Source organism: Pleurodeles waltl, chromosome 10 (genome assembly GCF_031143425.1).
Source record: "Pleurodeles waltl isolate 20211129_DDA chromosome 10, aPleWal1.hap1.20221129, whole genome shotgun sequence".
Taxonomy (NCBI): Eukaryota; Metazoa; Chordata; class Amphibia; order Caudata; family Salamandridae; genus Pleurodeles; species Pleurodeles waltl.
This window is the reverse complement of record NC_090449.1, coordinates 446,775,461-446,800,667: the sequence shown is the minus strand read 5'-3', so window position 1 is coordinate 446,800,667 and position 25,207 is coordinate 446,775,461. Positions and strand designations below refer to the sequence as shown.

The window sequence follows — 25,207 nt, the reverse complement described above, 5'->3', positions numbered from 1 at the left end:
ATAACATGCGGGATTATGGCGATCTCCCTTTTTATAGATTGGAATAATTATTGACTCAGCCCAGGTTGAGATGAAAGTAGTTGAACAACAGTCGCGTAGCACCTGCGTCAATAGTGGACCCCAAAGAGAGGTATTAGATTTATAGATATCAACTGGAACTCCATCTGGGCCTGGGGCTTTTCCGCTTTTACTTGTGTTAATAGCGTCAGTGACCTCATTTAGAGTAAATGGTAAGATGGGGTCATAGGAGTCTAGTTTAGGGTGATTTATTTCTAGTGGCAAATTTTCTGAGGAGTATATAGCGGAAAAGAAGGCAACCCACTCTTCTTCCGTGATGGCAATTTAAATTTTGGGTATTTCTTCATCACATAGGAGGGGGGAATTCACAATTTTCCAGAATTTTACATTATCGTTCCAGATGCTCGCATCATAGAGGGATTGCCATGACTCATTTTTTAAGTTCTGTTTCCTTTTCTTTATGGCATTTTTATACTCCTTCCTCTTTAAACTTAGTTGGCGTTTATCCGGGTTTTGTGAATGTAAGTAACTTTTTTAATTCTTACGAGCTTGTGTGCATTCAGCGTTGAACCAGCCTTTGCCTTCTTTCGCTTTCGGTTTACTAAAAGTTGCCTTAAGAGACTGTTTTATACCAGCCGTAATTACCATGAAGGCCTCAATACGGTCTTGTGGACACGTGTTGTCTGCAAGGCAAGTATTAAATTCGTTAGCATAATTGGTCACTAGTTGGTTCATAAAACCTATAGGTTCAATATCTGACCACCGGATGGTGTAACCATTTCTTGCTCCTAATTCAATATTTCTTACTATCTCTTCCGTGTCCCTGTGTATAAAGGCGTGTTGGGGAAATGTAAGCCCTAAGATTTGAGGGTTATGGTCGCTGAATATGGTGTCTTGAATGTTGTAATCAAGTATATAAGGAAAGAGATTGTTGGAAAATAAAATAAAATCAATTATCGTGTTGGCTTGCCTACCGTTAAAGGTGGGTTTCAGTTGTGGTCTACCCTGAGTGAGGTAGTTGCATAGGATGAGGTCAAGGCTAAATAGAACTTCATTCAACGAGTTGCCTGAGTTGTTGTGTATGAAATGTAATGAATCATTTTCACCATCAGGGGCGTGAGGGCAGTAGCCCTTAGTTGAGCTGGGGCACAGGTATATGTTAAAATCGCCTCCCACACAATATAAGATTGTTTATTTAAGGAGTCACATACTCGGTCTATGTCATCCTGGAGGAGGTTAAGTATTAATCGAAGATCTTGAAAAGGTACATTATTAAAGAAATTGATGACCACCAATTGTGCAATATTTTTTAGATAACATGAAATCACTTGGTAGATCATATTAGATATTAAAGCAAAGTCCTTGATTATATCACACTTGTTGGATATAAAGGTGCACAAGCCACCCTTAGTCCTGCCCCGTACCGAGGGAATGGCAGGAGTATCTAGTGTCCTGTAGCCATTTATATGAATCGGATTCACAGACCAGGTCTCTTGAAGATATACCCAGGGAAAACACTGAATGTATTCTAGCCAGACCTCGTTCTCCACCTTAGATCGGAGGCCAGCCACATTCCAGAATAAGAAAGAAGGATGGTCTTTATGCATTGCTCTAGCCTGAGCAACAGAAGACTTGTCAATTATCTGAGTTTTCCCTGAGGTAGTAATGGTTTCTGTGCATACCAAAGGAGACAGGGCACAGGTAAAAGTTTTTTTTGGCAGGGCTCATAATAAGGATTCATCATTGACAGATTGCCTAGAAGAGGGTTCCGTGTTCGATCGTTCTTCTCCATTGTCTGCTACTGAATTATCTACAACCAGATGGGCGTGGTCCGATATTTCTGTAAGGTGCTTGAGTCTACAAGGTTCCTTGTCAGATAATAGTCAATCAGTATCTTCCATACTGAGCCCCCAAAATCTGTTCGCGGTAGAAATCATATACTGCGACTCAGGCCTGGTTCTATGATCCTCAAGACAAAAGCCAGGTCCATCGTACTTTTTGGTGCTCGTATAAAAGAAACCCAGAGGAAGCAGGGCAACACCGTGGTCGGTAATCTGATGTGGGCTTAAATTTCTTAAGATATCTTTGACCAGCGTAGGGGTTTTAAATGAAAGAACTACACAATCACCCTTGAATATTTTACGATTTCTACCCACCCATTTTACCCTTCTGACCATCTTGATGTCTTCAAAAAGTTTGTTTGTCAGGCCAGGTTTCAGGCGAGTTGCAATCCAGTGCAGGGCCTTGTTCCTCAGAGCTGCCCATGATTCCCCCCCCTGCTTCAGATAAAATGGGGACATTGGCAAGAACTGCCACATAAGGGGTTGCCGCAAGCGGGAGGTCAAGTATATCTCTCTCGGTTAAAGGGGCACCCTGGTAAACTTTAGGAGTGATTACGTGTTCCTTTCTTTTTGGCGATATTTTGTGAGGTTGGGCATTGCCAATTCTTTCAGGTGAGGCACAGGGGTCGACTTGTCTTTGGGTAATCTGTAAAGCGGGTGGTTGGGCCTGATGCTTTAAAGGAGGCCTGACGTTGAAATCAGAATAACAAAGCTGTTGTGCAGTTGGGGATGAGGGGTTTATTAATTGTGGTTTCAGTGTTTTAAGTAGATAATCCATTTTTCCCTCCAATTGAGTTAGACATTCCATTACTTGATCAAAACGTGTACTGACAAATTTTTCTAGAGCAGTCAGTGTCTCTGCGGTATTAGTTTTCCCTTTCACTATATGAGGTTTATTCTTATGGTCAGATTTTTGATTTTGGGGGCAGGTTTGAGCATTTTGGATACATACATTGGGTTGTACTTTCGAGGAGCCATGTCTAGCGTTCACAGGCGGCTCTTGTTTGGGTGGGACATCCTTCCTTGCTGGTTGGGGTTTCCTCTTACGTTTTGGTGAGGGAGGATGGTCATCACCATCTGAGATTGTGTCAATTATATCTTGGATACAGCCATTAGTAATTTTAGACTGGATTTCACTTCCGAAAAGCTTTGCCGGATGTTCAGGGATTGTTGTTAAAGGGGGAGAGTTAAGGATTACTAATGACTTATTCTGGGTGAGTATTTTCCCCTCAACATTGGTGATCTGTTTGTCGATTTCTCCCATTGCTCCAGAGATGAATTTCAGGATTGACGTGTGTTTTTTTTAAAATGGAATGTCATTTACACTGGGTTGTTTCATTTTTCCCATTATTACTGGCTGCCTTGAGAACAAAAGTTATACTATAATTGTTTACTGAGAGAAAGTACACTTAAGAGGTGGAATAACAGACTGCTGCTTTTTTTAAAAAGATGGAAGCAAGAGAAGGCGAGATGCCGGCTACAGAAGTATAGTCACGGAGGGCCAAGGGAGAGAGACACAGTGCCTGTTTTGGAGATATGAATACCAGATCCTGGGGTCGCGGTGAAGATCTCAGGGGGGTGGCCCAGCCCAGCCTCTGCCGGCTGCTGACGGGTGCAGGATGGGCCCGCCCTTGGCCCGGGCTTTGCCCGGGCGCCGCCCGCGAGCGGGAGCGCAAGAAAGGAATTTAAAGGGCTCCTGCCCGATTGAAGTGCTGCCGCTGGTGCCGCCTCCTCCCTTTGATGAGAAACGCGCTTCCCGCAGAGCGGGAGCGCAAGAAAGGAATTGAAAGGGCTCCTGCCCGATTGAAGTGCTGCCGCTGGTGCCGCCTCCTCCCTTTGATGAGAAACGCGTTTCACGCGGAGCGGGAGCGCAAGAAAGGAATTTAAAGGGCTCCTGCCCGATTGAAGTGCTGCTGCTGGTGCCGCCTCCTCCCTTTGATGAGAAACGCGCTTCCAGCGGAGCGGGAGCGCAAGAATGGAATTTAAAGGGCTCCTGCCCGATTGAAGTGCTGCCGCTGGTGCCGCCTCCTCCCTTTGATGAGAAACGCGCTTCCCATATATATCAATATATGTTTAAGTTGGTGTATAGGTGTACATGCTTAGAGCGCCCCTAAGACACACCTCTTGACTCCCTTGTCCAGTGATTCTCAATTAATATACTTTTAATCATTCCATATAAGTACTTCATTGGTCCAGGTTAAGTTTAATCAGTGGCTCCTAATGAACAGTATTGTTAAGAGCCTGTAAAATAATCCAGTTAGACTTTTTAGAGATTTTAGCAGCCTTCTGAACTTCAATAGCCAGTTAGGAGTACTGTATTGTAATTAGTTGGTAAGATGTTGGAAGCAGGACTTTTAATGTTTTTGATCATCCTCATACATTCCTAAAACAAAATACGTTTCCTTTGGGTTCATCGTGTTGTGGCAAATGTTGTAAAGAAATTCTCAAGTGATACAGAGATAACAGATAAACGTAATTTCACCAAACTTGGCATGTCAATGAACATTACTCCTTGAAGTGACTTTATGTGCTTTGGTCTAAATTGTTCAGAAGTTTCCAAGAATTTGGCTTTTAGGAAGTGTTCCAGTCTGGGCACTAAGGGCCTCATTACAAGTTTGCCAGAGGGGATTACTCCGTCACAGACATGACGGATATCCCACCCGTTGTTTTACAAGTTCCATATGATATAATGCAGCTTGTAATACGATGAGTGGGATCCGTCATGTTTGTGGTGGTGTAATCTCCTCCGCCAGGTTCGTAATGAGGCCTAAGAGTGAAAATTTTAGAGATACTTGGAGTGGTAATTTGCAGATCATCCGCCAATTTGCAAATCCACACAGGATTCATGAATCCAAGTAAAAAATAAAGGCTCATCATTGGACGAAGGAGCTTTTTCTCCTGTAGTCCACAGTAAAATTTTATCCTTTCCAGTGTTCCTCCCCTCGCCTTGCTGTTCGGTGTTGGCGTCAACGTTCACCGTGCTTGTGACTGCCCTCTTCTCCGGTCAGCGAACCTTCAGCAGCAGAATTCAGACACGGATCGCCACTCCATTGCTTTTTGCTTTTGCGTGTGGAATGTTGAGTCCGGAGCAACCTAACAAACTGAAGTTTGGGGATTAACCTGAACAACAATATACCTTGTTGCCTGTCATTCGCTCCACATCATTTTCAAATCACCTTGGGGTCGGTTTACAGAGCTCTGGGACTTTCTGGAGCTGTCCCTTGGCTCGCCATGCTCACCTCCCGCTCCCCCCCTCCCGTTCGGCTTCCATCCCAACTGCACCATCGTGCCTGCATGCCCAAGGAGCTGGGAAGGGGCACGAAGAGTGCAGCGGGGAAGGGGAGGGACTAGCTTACATCAGGTGGGGGCAGGTGGGTTAGCTCTGGTCATACATCAAGCTAAGTTGAAAAGTTTGAACAGCTGGATCTTGGCCAATGTGGCCTTATGCTTGGTGATTGGTTTTCTATAATTCCGGTTACCTTGAATGCATTTTTACATCTCTACATAATCACCCTCAACTTCAGACTTCTGTGAGTGGTGGCAGTGGTGACAAGGTATAGGATGAGGAGGTTTCATCTAATACTGATCTGACATTGATTTGATACTAACAATTGTGGATTAACCTGATATACTGATATTTGTAGATTAATCTGAACAACTTGCTTGTTAAGGCTTTTAACAGGGCTGTACTTATCTACTAGTGAACATTAGTGAAATCTGTATCTACCATTATTTACCTGAAGAAAACACCTATAGTGGCTACTACTTATCTTGGCTTCACTCCTTTGCACTATAAATACATAAGACATTAATTTGACATAACTAGTGTTTTTCACATAAAGAAAACGAGATCACAAATTACAATAGCAGACATCAGTAAAATGGGGACATCCAAGATGAAAAATACCACTTAGTCTGGGACTAAAAATGGAAGAAGAACTATAAACTGCAAATTAAAATTTAAAACTAAGGGCGAGAAACTGAAACAGCAATTGAGCAAGACATGCTTTTAACCAGTAAGCCAGTCCCTCCTATCAACAGTCACATTAGACAAACAGACATAGGACGACAATATGTAGCCACCATATTTGCAAAATCATTTACAAATAGTAACTGTGTAAATCACTGATCCAAACAGCTTATTAAATCATGCACCGATTCCATTTATGATCAGTCAAATAATGCAGTCCACCACATCAACTTATTTAGAGTGTCTTCAAATTACCCTAATATTTATTCAGGACCACGGTTAGAAAATTCGATGAGTGACCCAGAAATTTTTAAAACAATGGAAACTTTGATGAGAACACTGTAATATCAAGCAATTTTGGCTGTGGAGGAGCAGCATTCAGGTCTCCTCTTGGAAGGTATTCCATCAGTAATGACAGATGAAAAAATTACCACTACTTCACATAAAGAGGAGCACTATAAAGATGTCCCCCACACCTATCTAGTCCTATTAGCAATGAAGACTATAAGTAACACCCTAAGAAGATCTCAGATACTCTAATTAGACAATCAATCAATCAATCAAATCACGTTATTTTGGTTAAAGTAACTAGCCATAAAGGCACCTAAAAAGAAAACAAATACATATCCATATCCTAAAACAAATGACAAACAGAGCCATGTGCAGCATAGTCATGGCTTACTGGGCTAATTTACATTAAGGTAAATCCTTCATTCCACCATATACCGTTAAAGCAAATGTATCAATTTCTCTCCATTTTACCTAGACACTGGTTTCATTAAAAATTCAAAAAATTGAATCGCAAAAAAGTGATAATAAACAACCCATGGAGGAAACCATATACTCAGCCAAATCACAATTCATGTTAAATTATCAGCCACCACAGACTCCTTATAAAAACCAGAATTTCGATCCCCTAAAATATTCTGTCCTGTTAAAACATCAGTGATTTCCTTCTAATTAAGGCACATTTAAAATAAACAAATATTGATATAGTTGGATGGGGAACCCAGTTGCTGCAGACAGACGAAGGCTAGTCTAGAACTTCTTATTCCCCGCAACTTAATACTAGGAATTAAAAACCTTTTTGTAAAAGCAAGATAAAATTGGCAGAAGATAATAAAATGCAACAGGCTTTGTGGGGAGAACTCGTCACACAGGAAAATTGAAACTTTAGATGGATCAAAGTGACCAATGGAAAACCTGTGATGCCACCTCACATATGCTAGCCTAAACCGGGTTAGTAGTACTCTGACCCAGGAACTGTTAATCCAAGCCAAATATGGTTCCAGGGTTAAGGAACGGTGCAAATCCAAATACTCCGTAACAGTTGGTTTACTTAATTGTAATTCCTTCCTGCAGGCTTTCATCCTAGTTTTGTATGCAGTTTTAACCCAGATCAAGTCAGTTTAGTTGTGGAGGTTGGGTTGGTAAAAAGGGTCGGCCTTCCCAGCTTCATCAGTTCTGCCTTAACATTGGTAAACCAGGGGATTTTCATATCTCCCTCACACAAGAGGCAATCCTCTATAACTTCACTAAGTGAGGCGATTGCATTTACCCAAATCGAACACCACAGAAGCAGGGGGACCAACTTGATAATATCCTAAACGTAATCCATCTCCATCTCTTGGTGCGTAATAGAGGCAAAGCAGGCAGGGGGAACACCCAGAAATTGCTTAAATACCCTGTTTTGCTCACCCTGGAAGGGCTTGTATTATAGTATCCCCAGATACCATAACTGTATGTGAGAACTGTAACACACTTTCTCCTATATATCATTAGAGCAAGGTTTTTTTTCCAATGCGTTTAGCCAAGTTAGAAATACCCCCACCAGCTTAAAAATTTCAGATGCACACTGGCAATTCAGGGTCCCCGATTTCCCTTAGCGTCCATTACTACCCCCAAGTAGGAGAAATCTTGAGTCCGCCCAGCAGGGTGGCCTTGTATAAATATACCCCGCATCTTATGTTGTCTAGGCTTTTTGCTTGATTAGTAATCAAGGCCAATGACCTCATAAAGTAAACAAATTCTTGAAATAAAGACTTTAGGCCATTAAGAGTTCTCGAGACTAAAACCACATTGTCTGCATATAAAAGTACTGGTACCTTTTTCCTGCCAATTGAGGGCGCATCTGAGACATTAGTTAGGGCTGTGCTTAGTCCATTAATATACAAAAGAAACAAGGGGGCAGGACACTGCCCTGGTGCACCCCTCTCCCCAGCTTAAAGCAGCCTGTCCGTTCACTTGAAAGGGCGTACCTGACTGGGGCTGACAGATCATAAGGTAGGGCTCTCAAACACTGTTCCAAATCATTCTTTACACCTGAACCACCTAAGATCTCCCAACGTTTGGACCTAACTACATTGTTGAAGGTGCAGGAAAGATCCATGAAGGCCAGGCAAACACTACCTTGCTTAGCAACAGTATACTTAGAGACTAACAGGTGAAGATTTAAACATTGCTCTAGGATGCCTAGCCACTCCTGGAATCCGTACCTCCCCTCCGAAAGCATGTTGCTCTCCCTCACCCAGGTTAGGAGACATTCTAGTATAACCCTCCCTGCCAACTTCACAGCTGAATCCAGCAAGGATATTGGGCGATAGCACTCCGGTAGATGAGGGTTGCCCTTTGAAAAATAGGCACAATAACAGCAGTGTTCCATGATTGTGGAAGTCCTGCGTTACAAACAGCTTTAAACCAATTACATAAGAGAGGGGCTCACAGTTCAGGTTAAGCTTTGTATAAATTGATAAACACTGTCAGGTCTGGGGGCTTTGTGGGAGGGGCTCCTATTAATTGCCTCATAACCTCTTCAAGGGTGACTTCCAAATCTAAGAGGAACAGCACCTCCTCTTCAACATGTTGGTTGTATGAGCCATGTCTGTAAACGTTTTTTAAAATGATTAACCCAAGCTTCCAGCCTAATGGTAGTTAGGACAGTGTTATGTTTAGTACTCACAAATTTGGTTTTATTGGCCTCTAGTCAAAAGGCCCTAGAGTCTTTCAGCCTTCAAGCACTGGCCAGCTTCCCCCAGGACTAGTTTTGCTGTTATTTTTTTCCTGTACCTTAGGGCAGCTTTATACTGTGATCTGTGCTGTTGTAACTTACCTGTATCACTGGGTATCTCCTTTAAAGCCTCATGTAATAACACCAAGGCCTCCCTACAATGCTGGTTAAATCAGTTAGCCTTGCGCGACCTTGATTTGCAAGGTTTCATAAGCCGGCCACCAATGACTACATTTAGCTAGACAAACTGGCCGCCACCTGGGGCTTGTCATAATCGGTGAGACATTTTAACACCAGGGAAAGATGGTTCGAACAAAGACTTGTCAAAAAGGTCATGTCAGCATTTCTTCATGAAAAGCGCAGGCCTTCTGACTTGACCATCAATGAATCCATGGCCTCATACCTAGCACCCTAACCCTGTCCTCCTAGGTCGACATAAGTGTAGGCTTATGGAGTAGTGGTCACTGTGTGTGCTAATAACAATGGCAGCCCTGGGGGCCCTGGGCAAGAAATCACAAGTAAGAAAAATATAATCAGTAGTAGAAGAATACTGCCCCTTTCAAAAGTAGACTTTGAGTGATAATTAGGTTCCCTAAGTTCAGTCACATTAGTCAGATCAAAAGTCTTAATCAAATGGAAAACAGCTTTCAGATTCTAATCCCTGGAGAAATAATCGTATCCCTTACCATTGTTATCAAACATGTTGTCCTCATTATCCAGCTGTGAGGTCCCAAGTTTAGCATTAAACTTCCTTTCCCATAAAAAAAAAACATATTATCCTTTATACAAATAAGCAAATTGAACTTCCAAGCCACACATATAATCATGTAACCTGTAACAATTGGAAGTAATATCCGTGTCAAAGTACCCATTATAGAAATTCATGAAAAAAACATTTAATCAATTGGGCTGCATAAGTAAAAGTGCTCAATTTACAGTCCAGGGTAACTTTAAACCAAGACTTAAGGGCTACCCTTGCTCTGCCCAACGGAGATGGAACTGTGGGGGCTACATGGGAACAATAACCAACCAAAGCTGATGGTTTCAGTAGACCAAGTCTCTTGGAAAAAAATTATACCATAGTTCCCTGTAAAGTTAACCCACTCCTCACAGCCCACCATGCTTGCCAGGCTGGCAATATTAAAAAAACGTTTCTTAGGGCCATATGTACAAACACATTTCCCCATATACACAGAATGGGTAAAACCCTTTGCTACATCTGGCCCTTAATCACTTGGGCGTTACTCTCTGTAGTTGTAATGTCCCCATTACAGCTCAACACTGAGGTTTCTCTATGGTTTACATTTGGCTGGCCCTCGTGGTGTGACAGTTTGTAGAGTAAGTAAGTGCAAAGCCCTAAGGGGAACTCATCACATCTGGTCTCCCCAGCTTGGACCTTTTTAGCCTTGTAAGAAGCACACAGTCAATTTCTGACAAGTTACCCAGGTGTGAAAATGATTTTGAGTAGGAATATCAAATGAACACAGTAGGGCAGGCTTCATGTGGGAGGGACTCACCCAAATGCCAGGGTTGGTTACCAGATTCCTTTAGAAGTATCCCAAGGGCAGGATCTTAACATTACCAAGTCTGACATGTCCCTGCTTGGAGACCCAGAAAAGATCTCCTGCCACCGTGGAATTTCTAAAAGTAACAATGCAGTCCCCAGTGAATTCCTTGCTCGTCTTTCTAATCCAGCCTACTTGTCTTGCCATAAGAACCTCAGAGTAAATGTTACCCCTGCTCTTGATGTTCCTGTGGATCCAATGGCAAGTCCTATTAATCAGTTCTACAGCAGACTCATTAACTTTGCATCATAACTTCATGACATTTGCTAGGGCAATTACATAGGGACATGACGCAGGTGGTAAGTCACAACAATAGACACTTTTCTGAGCCAAGCCATTCTGGGCGAGGGGTACCAGAGGACTGCTCAGGGTATCAGGGCCCCCAGTATAGGACCAGCCAGCACAGGAATAGTGAGGCGACAGCAATCAGCAATATGGGAAAAAGAGGCCCCAACAGTTGCGTTACAGGCTCGTTGCGGTTGCTCCTTCCCTTCATGCTCTGTCAGGGGCAGTGGTTCCATGCCAGCTGCAGAGAGCCTGGGCCCCAGAGACAGGCCACACCATCCCTCAGGGCCCTTAACCATCTTCACTTCTAAGTCAGTGAGTTTGACCTCAATATGCCCCAGATGATCACACATCCCTGAGAACTTAGCATCAAGGAGGTCAGCAGCCACCTTACTAAACTGTGACAGAAAATCCCCAACCACCTCTTAAGATGAAAATATTTCAGAGATTGCGAGCCAGGGGGATGCTGACTGGTGGATTTGAGATATTATCCATTAGAGATTGAGTTACACTGCGTTTCATCTTAGTTCGTGGTAATTCAGTTTGTCGGATGCCCGTGGACTAGTGCCTGTAGTGTGTTTTACACATTGTTCCCTGTACGCACATCCTACAGTAATAGTGGCATATTAGAAATGGGGTCTTTAGTTGACACTGGTTTGCACTCTGTACAAGTAGGGACCCTCGCTCTAGTCAGGATAAGGTAGTCACACAGCTAAGATAACCCCCTTGGAAGCTTTGCAGGAGCAATCAGGCTCATCTCAGAGGCAATGTGTAAAGTACTTGTATAAACACACACACACACACATACAATAACACAGTGAAAATACCTCAAAAGTACTACACACCAGTTTAGAAAAATAGCCAATATTTATCTGAGTAAAACAAGACCAAAGTGGCAAAAATCCAAAATACACAAGCAAAGATACAATGTTTTCAAAGATTAAATCTTAGTAAAGCACTTAGAAACACAATATCTCCAACTGTTGCTATCACAGCCTCGTTGACAGGGTTGTTCCCAACAGTCCGATGGCAGTCGCAAGAGAGTGCGGGCCAGTCACGGAGTTGCATGGAACCCAGGTACAGTACCTTTGAAAACAATGGGGAAGCAAAGACGTGAACGGAGTCAGGGAGGTGAGGCATGGCTGGAACCAGTGCAGCGTTGGGCCCTTACTGATACCGGGGAGGTGAGGTGCCAGTCCCTTACTGCAAGGCAGGGGAGGTGAGGTGTTGGTTCCTTATGGATGATGGGGAAGTGATGTGGCGTTGGTGGCGAGGCTTCGGCTCCTTACTATCCGGTGTGGTTGTTGAATCCAGCAGGTCAAGGCGCAAGGCGTCGACTTCGCAGTGACGCGATCACACTACAGGGCCACAGGTGCTGCGGCGGAGTCGGGTGTCCCGGACGTCGTGGACATGGAACTCAGGACTCGTGCTGAAACTCAGGAGGCACTGTAGTGGGGTCAGGCCTGCGGCATGGGTCGCAGTCGTTGCACTCAGTGGGGACCACGGCTGGCTGCGATGCAGAGTCCGAAAGCGGCGCTGATTTAGAAGTCGCTCTGGAGTCAATGTACCTAGTTTCTACTTGGTTACAACAGAAGTCATTCCCAAGGGCTCAGGAACTGGATTTGGTACCACTTGGTGAGTTAGGACTCTCAGCAAGAGAGCCCAGGTGCAGGCAGGTGAAGTCTTCAATGTCCCTGAGACTTCTAACAGGAGGCAGGTTGAGTCCAAGCTCTTAGAGAACCTTAGGAAGCAGGATGAAGGAAGCAAAGTCCAGTCCTTTCACTCCCAGGATAGAAGCAGCCAGCAGGAGGCCGGTACAGCAAAGCAACAGGCAGGGTGGCAGTCCCTCCTACAGCATCTAGCTCTTCTTCCTGGTAGAATGTCCTCAGTCCAGAAGTGTTCTGAAATTGTGGTCTCAGAGGTCCCATACTTATTCTCATTCTGCCTTTAAAGTAGGCAAAGGAAAGTCTTTGTAGTGCACAAGACCCTGCCTTTCCTGTCCTGGCCCCAGACACACTCCCGGGGGATGGCGAGTGCTTTGTGCACCTTATTCAGGTGCAAGTGTCAGCTCCTACCACCTCTTTAGCTCAGGATGACTCGTCAAGATATGCAAGGGACACCTCAGCTCCCTTTGTGTGACTGTCTAGAGAGAATTCACAACCAGCCCAACTGTCATCCTGCCCCAGACGTTTATTCCACATCCAGGCAGAGGCACGGAATGGTTAAGCATGAAAATGGGTACTTTCTGAAGGTGGCATTTTAAAACTTACAATTTATAAGCCAACTTCACCAAAATATGTATTTTTAAATTGTGAGTTCATAGACACCAAACTCTGCATCTCTATCTGCTCCCAATTGCAACTTACACTTGAAAGATATTTCAAGGCAATCCCCATGTTATCCTATGGGAGAGATAGGCCTTGCCATAGTGAAAACCGAACTTAGCAGTATGTTACTATCAGGACATGTAAAAACACACCAGTACATGTTCTATCTTTCAAAAACACTGCGCCCGGCCCATGAGGCAGCCTTAGGGATGCTTACATGTAAGGGAAGGTTTGGGCCTGGCAAGTTGGTGCACTTGCCAGGTCGAACTGGCAGCTTAAACCCACACACACAGACACTGTAGTGGCAGGTCTGAGACATGTTTACAGGGCTACTCATGTCGGTGGCACAATCAGTGCTGCAGGCCCACTAATAGTATTTGATTTACAGGCCCTGGGTCCACATAGTGCACCTTGCTAGGGACTTACTACTAAATCACATATGCCAATCATGGGTAAACCAACTACCAATACAAGTTAGTCAGAGAGCATTTGCACTTTAGCAATGGTAAAGTGCCCAGAGTCCTAAAGCCAGCAAAAATGAAAGTCAGCACAGGATCAAAAACAGGAGGTCAGAAGCAAAAAGAGAGGGAAACCCTGCAGAAAGGGCCATTTCCTACATGCTGCTGAAGTTTCACACTCATTTGGCAGAGTTGCGGTGAGTGCAGCAGAAGACAGGTAACTGTCTTTTAGCAAGCAAATTTCTTTATTCTGAGTGCCTACCACCGTTTCAACATATCCATCCAGAGTGCTGATTCATTTTTTTAGCAGCTGCCCCTCAATACTGTTGGCTAGCTTTCTCTTTGACATATTAAATGCATACAGTCAAGAGACTCTGGGAGTTTAAGCAGTGCTACAGCTAGACACTAGAGGTTCTTTGAAAAACTGGTTAATAAGGAGTCTCAATATTATCTAAAAATTGAGCCAAGATGTCAGAGCGCTGTACCTTTAAAAGTGGCGGAGCCAAGGGAGTGGCCCAGTCCAGCCTCCTATGGGCTCTGACAGGCACAGGCGGTCCCGCTCTTAGCCCGGGCTTCACTTGGGCATGTGCCCGGGTGCGTCCCACGATACAGGAGCCGGCACTAGGAAATACTTGTGCACTGCTGCTTCTGCCGCTTGTGAAAGTTCCCCAAGGGCCTTGTCTCTGGCAACACTCTTTCTATGCTGCAGGAGTTGACACAGTCTTTAAAGAGCCTGATGTTGCAGGACTGCTCCTGCCACTCATTAAAGTTCCCCTGGGGTAGGGTGACCAACCATCCGTAAATTTCACAGACTGCCCGTAATTTCGCCCTGCCGTCCATTGTCCGTGATGAAAGGCTTAACGAACGGCATTTGTCCGTAATTTTAGCATTTCACCAAAAGGGCAATGGAGGGCTGGGCGAAATTACGGGCAGATTAGTTTCCCCAGCTTGATTGAAAGGCAGGGGGTCTCCTGTGCTCGGAGGGAGGGGCAGTCAGATAACAAACAGACCTTCTTGCCAGGGTGTCTCCTTCCCTAAAGAAATGCAAATGCGCACAACTGGTAAATCTGCAAATGCTAAGGGGCTTGAAAACCTGCATTGACTTTGAGAAAAGGAGTCACTTGAAGTTTTCTGATGGCTAAGATAGTTTATTTTAGAGAGGTACTGTAACGGTGTTCCAAGGTGAGCCGTGGAGTGTGTGGTTTTAATGGAGTGTTAGAAAAATGTTAGTACTAGGTATAAACTGTATATTATTCAAATCTGTATTTGAGAAGCACTTTTTTTATTTAACCAAAATGTATTTGCGCATTTTGTAGCAGCCTATATTGTGATGTAATTGTATTTATATGGCGCTTACTACCCCTGACAAGGCGTTGAATTCATGTTTAAAATAAGGACTTACACATTCACAGTTCTTTCAGGGACCTCAGTACCTCCTAGTACTAACAAATATTGGCAAAGCCAATAGGTCTCGTCTACGCAAGAGTTATTGGCTTTGTTAATGTGTTTTAGCCATGTTAAACACCAGAGTGGCTGCTGTTCAGCATGACTAAAACTTAGTGGCATAGTGGTGTGGTGTGGAGTAGAGTGACAAAGGAGCTGTGGCGTAGAGCCCAGGGGTGCAGAGTACAGTGCAGTGGGGTGCAGTGCAGTTGTTTAGAGTGCATTGGTGTAGAGTGCAGTGGCATGGAGTGGCGTGGGAAAGAGTAGAGTGGCACAGAGTGCAGTGGAGTAGAGTGGCTTACAATAGAGTGGCAGAGAGGGCAGTAGTGTAGATGGTGCAGTGGCATAGAGTGCAGAGTAGACTCGCGTGGCAGAGAGTGCAGTGTTGAGTAGTGCAGAGTAGAGTATAGTGCTGTAGAGTGCAGTCACGTAGAGTGTAGTGATGCAAAGTAGAGTGGCATAAAGTGCAGTGGCGTAGAATGCATTAATACAGAGTAGATTGGTGTACATTATACTGTAGTGGCGGAGAGTGCAATGTTGCAGAGTAGAGTATCAGTGGAGTGGAGTAGAGTGGCACAGAGAGCAGTGGCGTAGAGTACAGTGATGCAGAGTAGAAGGCAGTGGCGTACAGTGCAGTTGTTTAGAGTGCATTGGCGCAGAGTGCAGTGGCAGAGAGTGGCATGGGGTAGAGCAGCACAGAGTGCAGTGGAGTAGAATGGCATACAATAGAGTGGCAGAGAGTGCAGTAATGCAGAGTGGTTCAGTGTCAGAGTGCAGAGTAGACTCGTGGCATAGAATGTAGTGGCGTAGAGTGGGGCAGAGTGGAGTATTGTAGAGTGGTGCAGAGTACAGTATAGTACCTAGAGTGCAGTGACATAGAGTGCAGTGGTGCACAGTGCAGTGACAGAGTGCAGTGGCATAGAATGCAGTAGTACAGAGTAAAGTGGTGTAGAGTGCAGTGTTGCCGAGTAGAGTGTCAGTGCAGTGGTGTAGAGTGGTATAGAGAACAGTGGCATAGAGTACAGTGGTGCAGAGTAAAGGGCAGTGGCATACAGTGCAGTTGTTTACAGTGCACTGGTGTAGAGTGCAGTCGAATAGAGTGGCATGAGGCGGCAGAGTAGAGTGGCATGGAGTGCAGTGGAATAAAGTGTATTGGTGCAGAATGTAGTAGTACAGAGTAGAGTGTTGTAGAGCATAGTGGTGGCCAGTGCAGTGTTGCAGAATAGAGTGTCAGCATGTAGTGGTGTAGGGTGCGTTGAACTAGAGTGCAGTGGTCAGGGTGGCATTGAGTGCAGTGGCATAGAATAGATTGTTTCAGAGTAGAGTGCAGTTGCACAGAGTGGGTAGGTGCAGGGTAGAGTGCAGTGGCATAGAAAGCAGTGCACAGAGTGCAGTGGCATAAAGTAGATTGTTTCACAGTAGAGTGAAGTGGCTTAGAGTGGAGAGGTGCAGGGAAGAGTGGAGTTGCATAGAGTGGCATAAAGTGTGATGGCATAGAGCAGAAGTGGTGTAGAGTGCAGTGGCATAGAGTGCAGAGGTGCAGAGTAGATTAAAGTGACGTACAGTGTATTGATGTAGAGTGCAGGGGCATAGAGTTGAGTGTTATAAAGTGCACTAGCATAGAGTGTATTAGCTTAGAGTGGAGTTGCGTACAGTGCAGTGTTGCAGAGTGGCATAGAGTGGAGTTGTGCTGACTAGATTGGTGTTGCTTTGATTGGAATGGTATAGGGCGCAGAGGAGCAGAGCGCAGTGGTGCAGTGGCATAATGTGGAGTGGTTCAGAATCGAGAAGAGTGCAGTGCAGTGGCATGGAGTGGCGTAAAGTGGAGTGATATAGAGTATGGTGCAGTGGTGTGGAGTGGTGCAGAGCAGAGTGGAATGGAGTATGCATGGTGTGGTAACGCACTGCCATTACAGACAACACATTTTTGATTGAAATGACCATTGCATTTGCACAGATATACCGTTTTTCAAATCAAACTATACTGTGCACAGAGGATGATGTGTGGAAACGGCATCACCTAATGGAATGATTTGTTTTAATCATATAAACGTATTTGTTTCCAGCACAGTTCAGAATTAACAAAAATGTGCTTCATTTGTACTCCTAATTCGGATTTATTCTGAAGTTTATTTAAATGTTGTCATGTGATATAAAAAACTCTTTCCTAACCCCAGAATCCAGCAAGATTGTTGCATAAATCCTCTCACTTTGAAGTCAGAGAAAGAAAAGTAAACACTAAGGGCCAGATGTAGGAACCTAAAAAATAGCGAGTCGGAAATAGCAACTCCATGCGAATCGCTATTTCCGACTCGCACCGCAATTTGCGAGGTCGCAAATTGCACAAGGGTGTGGTCCGGTGTCGCAAATTGCGACTGACTCGCAAATTGCACGCAGGTGCAAAGTAAACTGTTGAAAAACCCACTTCCTGGTTCTGAGTGATGACATCAGAACCAGGAAGTAACCCCATGGAACAGGGAGGAGCCCACCCAGACCAAACTGCAGAGTCACACCCAGGTGAAAGGAGCTGCAGCAACAATGGCTACACTGGAGAAGGAGACACCCAGTGCTGGCAGAAAAATAAAACTAAAGTTTTCAGAGAAGGAGTTGGAGGTGCTCACAGAGGAGTGCTGCCTGCACCATGATGAGTTATTTGGAAAGGCAGCAATGAGTATCCCTGACAACCACAAGAACAAAAACTGGCAGGACATCCTCAACAAAATCAATGCCATTGAAGTCAGCCACTGCACACTGGATGAGGTCCACAAAAGGTGGTATGAACTTCGCTCCAGGAGCAAGGAAAGGGTGGCGGAGCGCATGAGGGAGATGCATGACACTGGAGGAGGGCCATCTACTGTACCACCCCCTACAGCCATCGAAACCATGGTGGAGACCACTCTGGAGCCGGAGGCAGTACTTGGCATTGGCGAGCTAGACAGTTCAGCACCAGGAACATCCAAAAGTAAGTACCGAAATTAACGTATTTACACCAGCCTATGCACCATGCACACAATCACAGTACACATAAGCATGCACCTCCAGATTAGCTCCATTCCCAGTTTTGCAACCTATAGAACAGTGCATTATGGGCAATGTAGTACAGTAGTCCAAATATAGAGAAATGTTTATTCTGAGGCATCAAACATATGTGAGGCACTGATAGTGTTTCCCCCGTGTCCCACAGGTCTCCCACAAGGACCCACCAACAGCGCCACTGTGCAGGGAGAGGAACAAGGCACTGACACACAAGAGGAGGCTGCCACAGACACCGCAGGGGAGTGCAGGGCAACACCACCCGTCCAATCAGCATCAGAGGACATGGATGATCCTGATCTGGGTTTAGAGGCAGCCAAAGTGACACCGGGGCCAATGCCTAGGGAGAGTCGACCACACAGATCAGCTGACTCGGTGCGTAGACGGCAACGCCCAATGCAGTCTGCGCGTAGGGAGGATGTCACCGATGAGCAATCGTTGGGACTGGAGACATCCTTACTGCAGAGTCACCGGCTGCAAAATAGACATATGCGGTTAATGAATCGTAACCTTACCAGACTGCAGAACACACTCAGGCAGGAGTTTGCAAATGTGGACACATGGCTAACCTGACCACCTCCAAAGACAACTTGGTCAGGGAAATGGTGGCCGAAAGAGCACAAGCACGACGCAGGGAGCGCAACACTGCTGCCCGTTTAGACAGACTTTGCCCCCGCCAAACTTCCCCCGTCAAATGACCGCTCCGCGGTCAGAAGACTGCAGGGGCCATTCAGACTTTCCCGCTGGGCCGGCGGGCGCCCGCCAAGGGAGCATCCGCCGGCCCAGCGGGAAAGGCCCTGCAACACAGGAGCCGGCTCCGAATGGAGCCGGCGGTGTTGCAGGGGTGCGACGGGTGCAGTTGCACCCGTCGCGATTTTCACTGTCTGCTATGCAGACAGTGAAAATCATGCTGGGGCCCTGTTAGGGGGCCCCTGCACTGCCCATGCGCCCCACAACACCCGTTCCCGCCATCCTGTTCCTGGTGGGAAAAACCACCAGAAACAGGCTGGCGGGAAGGGGGTCGGAATCCCCATGGTGGAGCTGCAAGCAGCGCCGCCATGGAGGATTCTCCCAGCCGGGGGAAATCCGGCGGGAAACCGCCGGACCCGGCTGGGCGACCGCGGCTTTACAGCCATGGTCAGAATCCCAAAGGAAGCACCGCCAGCCTGTTGGCGGTGCTTCCGTGGCCATCCACCCTGGCGGTCGATGACCGCCAGGGTTGGAATGACCCCCTAAGTGTGTCTATAGCGTGCCTGGCTACCACAACAACCTGCCTGTCAAGGCGCACAGTCAGTCTGCAAATCGAACTAGGCCATTTTGCAGGTGATGTGGCTAGAGGACGTGGCTGTATCAGCCATGCAGTGGACCTGCTGGAGACCAGACAGGCAGCAAGGGGCATTGGGGATACCCCGCAGGACAGTGAGGAAATCTCCAGTGTCAGTAGTGTGTCTGCCACTGATGCACGTGTGTTGCGGAGTAGCAGTGCCCGCCAGGGATCAGGGGACCAACCTGGAGTGAGCCATGGTGGGCGCAGTCGCAGGAGGCTGTGAGCTACTAATATGTGGTGTGACAGAGGCACATGCACTTAATGTGTCAGCCTACACTTTTGGTTTTCATTATGTAGTTTAGTTGACTATTGTTTCCCCATTATAGTCCTGAAATAAAAGGGTTAATTTGTTGAACTACACAACTGGGCAATGTGTGTCTTACATTAGCGAGTGTTGTCATGGTTGCCACGTACCTGCCAAAGTAGTGGGTTGCAATGTGGTTCCGTCTCTGTCTGCCCTCCATTGCGATGCTTCCATCCCCAGGCTGTCGATGTGGTAGCTCATCCTCCAAATCTGTGTCATCAGGGGTGAGATATAGCCCACGTCTGGTGGCAATGATGTGTAGGATGGCACAAGTGGCAATGATCTTGCATGCTGGTTCTGGGGCATACTGAAGTGCTCCTCCACTTTTGTGCAGGCATCTGAATCGTGACTTCAACAAGCCGAATGGCCTCTCGATTACAGCTCTGGTCCGCCGATGTCCAATGTTGTATCGCCTCTCATTCTGATTGCCAGGTGTTAGGTATGGGGTGAGTATCCATGGTCTCAGGGCATATGCACTGTCACTTGTTTGACAAAAGAGGCAAACTTAGCAGGGCATCACAGGGTTACACAGTAACATGTATGTAAGGCATCAGAGTGTACTCACCAGTACCTAATAAATATCCGTCTCCAAACTCCCCACGTTCTAGGCATTGGTGTATCCAACTGTGCCTGAATATGTATGCATCATGTGTACTCCCTGGATATTTAGCCACAATGTCAGTAATGACATTATGGGCGTCACATACCACCTCGATTTTTAGTGAGTGGGTACATTTCCTATTGCGGAACACATATTCCAGATTTGCAGGTGGGCAAATTGGTATATGTGTCCCGTCCACACACCCTATTACATGGGGGAAGTTGACAATTCTGTAGAAGTCCAACTTGGTGCTGTTAATTTCTGCCTCACTCCTGGGAAGGTATATATATCTGGACATGTGTGTGAGTATGGCATCTAGGAAACGCCTGAAGAATCTTGAGAGGGCACTTTGGAATACCCCACCTGCCACAGCAATCAACCCCTGATAGCTACCCGAGGCCAAGAGGTGCAGTGAGCATAGCACTTGCACATGTGTGGGGATGGCGCAGCTGCACATTGTCTGGTGTTGTAGCTGAGGTTTCAGCAGTCCAATGATCTCTAGGATAACAGCGCTGCTCAGTCTGTATTTATCATAAATCTCGTCCTCAGTTTGTTGGAATAGTGTCTGCCTGGTTCGATGTATCCTCTCCTGTCTCTGCATCCTCCTCCTCTGCTGGGCAGCCTGTACTCTCCTCCTCCATGCAATCACGTATAGTGCAGCCATTTTGAGTAACCCAGATGCCTTCTGGGTCTCCTTTTATACTTTGGTTCTGGTTACCACCTGTTCGGAATCAGTGGTAATCTTGGTGTGCAAAACGGGCTTTTTGCGACTAGTCGCAATTTGCGACTGGCTTTTGCATACGGTTTGCGACTCGCAATTTGTGACTTCGTAATTGCGAGTCGCAAAATCAGGTCGCAATTTTTGCGAGTCGGTAATGGGTTGCATCGCTATTTGGTACTCCGAAATGGGATTTGTACATCCCATTTCGCATTTTGCACGGTCGCAAATAGTGATGCGACCCATTTGCGACTCGCAACCGTTTGCTACATCTGACCCCAAGTTCCCACCGAAGACAGAGACTGACATTTGACTTTGTTCTTTGAATGTACAGCAAATGTGATGAGATAAGAACAAGATTTACAGGCCTGTTTACAGAAAGGGAGCACTCGGAAGGATACTGTAAAAAAGGTTTCAGCAAGGGAAGGGACAAACTCAAGCTGCATAGCCTAAAGCAAATAAAGCCAGCAAATTGAAAGCAAAAAAATGTGAGTTACAAACCACAAGGCCAGTGGGAAGCAACGGGTGGAATGCATTCACAAGGAAGCACTATGAATGTACTTAAAGTGACAGCCATTGGATACTTTGTGGGGAAAGTCCAGTATTTTAGTCCAGTACATATCTTGCAGAGGTTTGGCCACATCATCACCCAGGTAGCATGACGAGAAGAGCTGGAGTGGTTTCCATGTTGCAGATAAGGTCTGTACACCCATTCTATCAGTTTGCCACCAGTTCCTATGGTGTAGAGCTTCTGACACACCTCTTGTAGGGTTAGTGCTAGGTGGCAGACATGAAATAGGGCATTTAATGTTTAAGGTGGTTGTAAGTAAGGAGTTGACCGTGGTGAAGATGGTAGTCTGCCACAAGGGTTTGGAAATTTAGTAGGTCACCGTCCAGAAACAAATCTCCCAATTTTAAGATTCCAGCAGCATGCCACTGATGGAGTTGCTCTGAGCACAGCCGTCCTGTGCGAGTGGGAAGGCTTAGCAAAGGTAGTGCAGGAGCATAGGGTTTCTTAGTGTCAGTGAGTTTACAGGTTCTAGCAAGGCAAGAGAAAGCTGTACATGATAACCCCAGATGGTGATCCGTAGAATGGTCAGTAAGAAACTATGAGCAGTGCATTAAGCCCTCCTTAAAAGTCTTTACGGATAAACCCCATCTCATGCAGGGAGGTGGGCAGAAATACAGCAAGCCACCCATTGCACCTGTGAAGCTGAATAATAGCATTCTAAGTCCAGAAGTCCTATTGCACCTGCAGTCACAGGTAGCTTTAGAGTGGAAAGAGCTACTCGACGGTGCCGCAGTGACCAAATCAGATGTGAAGCATGTCTGAAGAAGGAATGAAGGACAAGCGGGGGAAGGTTTGCAAAATAATACTATCATTGGGATAGCACACCATCTTCACTAGTGCCACATGGCCCACTACAGAAAGCAGAAGAGAACACCAAGAAGCAAACTGTGCTTGGAGGGACCGTGACTCTCTGCAGAGATTTCTATCCTGCAAATCATTCGGAGAATGGTATATATTAATCACTAGGTTTCAAAAGGTGACTGGTTCCCAGTTCAATCTGAGATCTAATTGTATATAAAGGGGAGAACAGTGCCATATGTTAAAGAAACACTAATTATATTTTAAAATCCTTACATTTTGTATGTGCAATTTACATCCCAAATATTTTGAAGATTCTATGTGTACTTGACACTTAAGGATAACCCAGATCACTAGTTTGGCTTCTGCTCAATTTCAAAACCATTGAAAGACGTGGACAAAGCGGAAATTGCCTGGCACAACCTTGCAAGGGGTCTGGCCCCTGCTCACCCTTCACAAGAATGAACAGCGGACCATTGCACCAGAAGAGTTTGCCAAGGTGGATGAGTTTTGCTTGTTTAATCACTTGACAGTGCCGCTTCTGTTTCTTTCCTGTATGCAGAGACAGCTCCCCAGGTACCCAATACCTTCTGTTAGTCTTGGTGGAACCATCTTGTCTAATTTTAGGAACTGTCCCACTTTGATCTTCTCTTGCTTATTTATCCAGTTCTTAGCAACAACCCTTTGAATCACTTCTCCCATTTGATCTTGATTTCATCCTCCTCTTTTATTATCTTTGATAGGTAGTCCGGGCTCCCACTTGTGAGATAAATGTAGAGTCCCAGACATACACTCTAGTGCAGACTACAGACAAGTTGTGGGTACCTCACATCCTGACATTAGGTTTGAGACTGTCACCCACACCTTCTGCCCTGCCTCTTTTAAACATTTTTTAGGATGAAAGTCCATGGGCGGTTGGGGTAAGCCAGATGTTTTTGTTCAATTTGTTTAAACTAGCATAAGGTTAATTACCTTAATGTTTCCCAAACTGTTTCCTAGGGGTTTTAAAATGTTCAGAAACATAATCAAAATGTTGTTGTTACTTTCTCTTTAAGAAAGATTTGGGTAGGGGTGATAGCCTTGACATTAATTTACTACTGAACAAGGATGTAATGTGACACTTGAATGTAGCATTCCAGGAGGCAATCACAAAAAGACCACAGTGAATAAATAGCGCTATGTTAAAAAAGAGAAAGTAAATGCACTGACAACATAGGCCCTCATTCTGACCTTGGCGGGCGGCGGAGGCCGCCCGCCAAAGTCCCGCCGTCAGGTTACCGTTCCGCGGTCGAAAGACCGCGGCGGTAATTCTGACTTTCCCGCTGGGCTGGCGGGCGGTCGCCTTCAGACCGCCAGCCAGCCCAGCGGGAAAGAGGCTTCCACGATGAAGCCGGCTCGGAATCGAGCCGGCGGAGTGGAAGCTGTGCGACGGGTGCAGTTGCACCCGTCGCGTATTTCACTGTCTGCGCAGCAGACAGTGAAATACATGTAGGGGCCCTCTTACGGGGGCCCCTGCAATGCCCATGCCAGTGGCATGGGCACTGCAGGGGCCCCCAGGGGCCCCGCGACCCCCCTACCGCCATCCGGATCTCGGCGGTCCGACCGCCGGGATCTGGATGGCGGTAGGGGGGGTCGGAATCCCCGCGGCGGTGCAGCAAGCTGCGCCGCCGCGGAGGATTCAATGGGGCCGCGGTACACTGGCGGGACCCCGCCAGTGGTGCCGGTCCGACCGCGGCTTTACCGCCGCGGTCGGAATCCCCATTGGAGCACCGCCGGCCTGTCGGCGGTGCTCCCGCGGTCCTCCGCCCTGGCGGTCAAAGACCGCCAGGGTCAGAATGACCACCTTAGTGTGCACTGACAACTTGCGTGTGTCTGTAAAACTGAACTTTGTTCTTGAATTTTTGTCCTGAATTTTGACCCTTTGTCCTGAATCGTTGTCCTGAATTTTGACCCTTTGTCCTGAATTCTTCACAGTCCTGTCCAGAATTTGCCTCAATGCCAGGTGGTCACCCTACCCTGGGGCTTTGACTCCATCTGCACTCTTTCCTGTCCTGCAGGAGCTGGCGCAGCCTTTATAGTCCCGCCGGGAATGGGAATGCTCGTGAGCTGCAGTTTCTGCTGCATGTGAAGTTTCCCTGAATCTTTGGCTTCGTCAATACCCTTTTTAGAAATCAGCTACAACAGCAAATCAGACTGTACTTTTAAAAGAGATAGCCATGAAGCTAGATATATCTATTGTCCAGAAGTTAGAAAACTCACAGAATTAGTGTTGTTGCCGTTACAACAATCACTGTATGTGGATCATATTGTGGACCAATCACAACTAACTACCAAGTAGAGTTAAAAGCTCAATCTTAGACCTGGTGAGCCCAACCCCCTTACAGAGATAGTCTAAGGATACTGCCACTTTGTTTATTACAAATGGAACCACTGAGGGCTCTGTGCCAATGCTCAGGTGCAAAAGACTAATGTCACAGGTTCATGCGCTTTTGTATTCTAATCAGCGATCCCCTTGGGGCCATCTATTTCTCCTTGAAATATGGACCATTCACTAATAATTCTGGAGCACAAAAAGTCTCAGCCTGAAGGAACAACGATGAAGAGGTTTTTCAAATGTACCTTAGTGAGAAGGGTCTGATGTAATTATGCAAATGAAATAAATAATCTTTTTTACACAACGTTTCTGATGATATGTCATCTCTAACAAAACAATCAAATATCTTTTCTATATTTGGAAACATTCATTCAGGGAGACAACAAAGGAAAGAGAGCCAAATTAGTGGTACTACCACAAACAATGACTCACAAGATGACAGGCAAACTGCTGACCATGATCCTCAAAATAAGCTGGTTACTAACATCCGAAATATTAATGAAATGCAGCCAAATTCGAGTTTTTCCCTAGGTTCCCCTCACAAATTATACAAACTTCACATATTTG

General features: G+C 45.9%; 1 protein-coding gene across 1 annotated transcript in view; it reads left to right on the top strand.

Annotated features, from left to right (window-relative positions):
* Window positions 1-25,207, top strand: part of LOC138262427 (acid-sensing ion channel 1C-like) — a 1,178,398-nt gene that overhangs the window by 864,084 nt on the left and 289,107 nt on the right. The gene's annotated exons all lie outside the window — the stretch shown is intronic.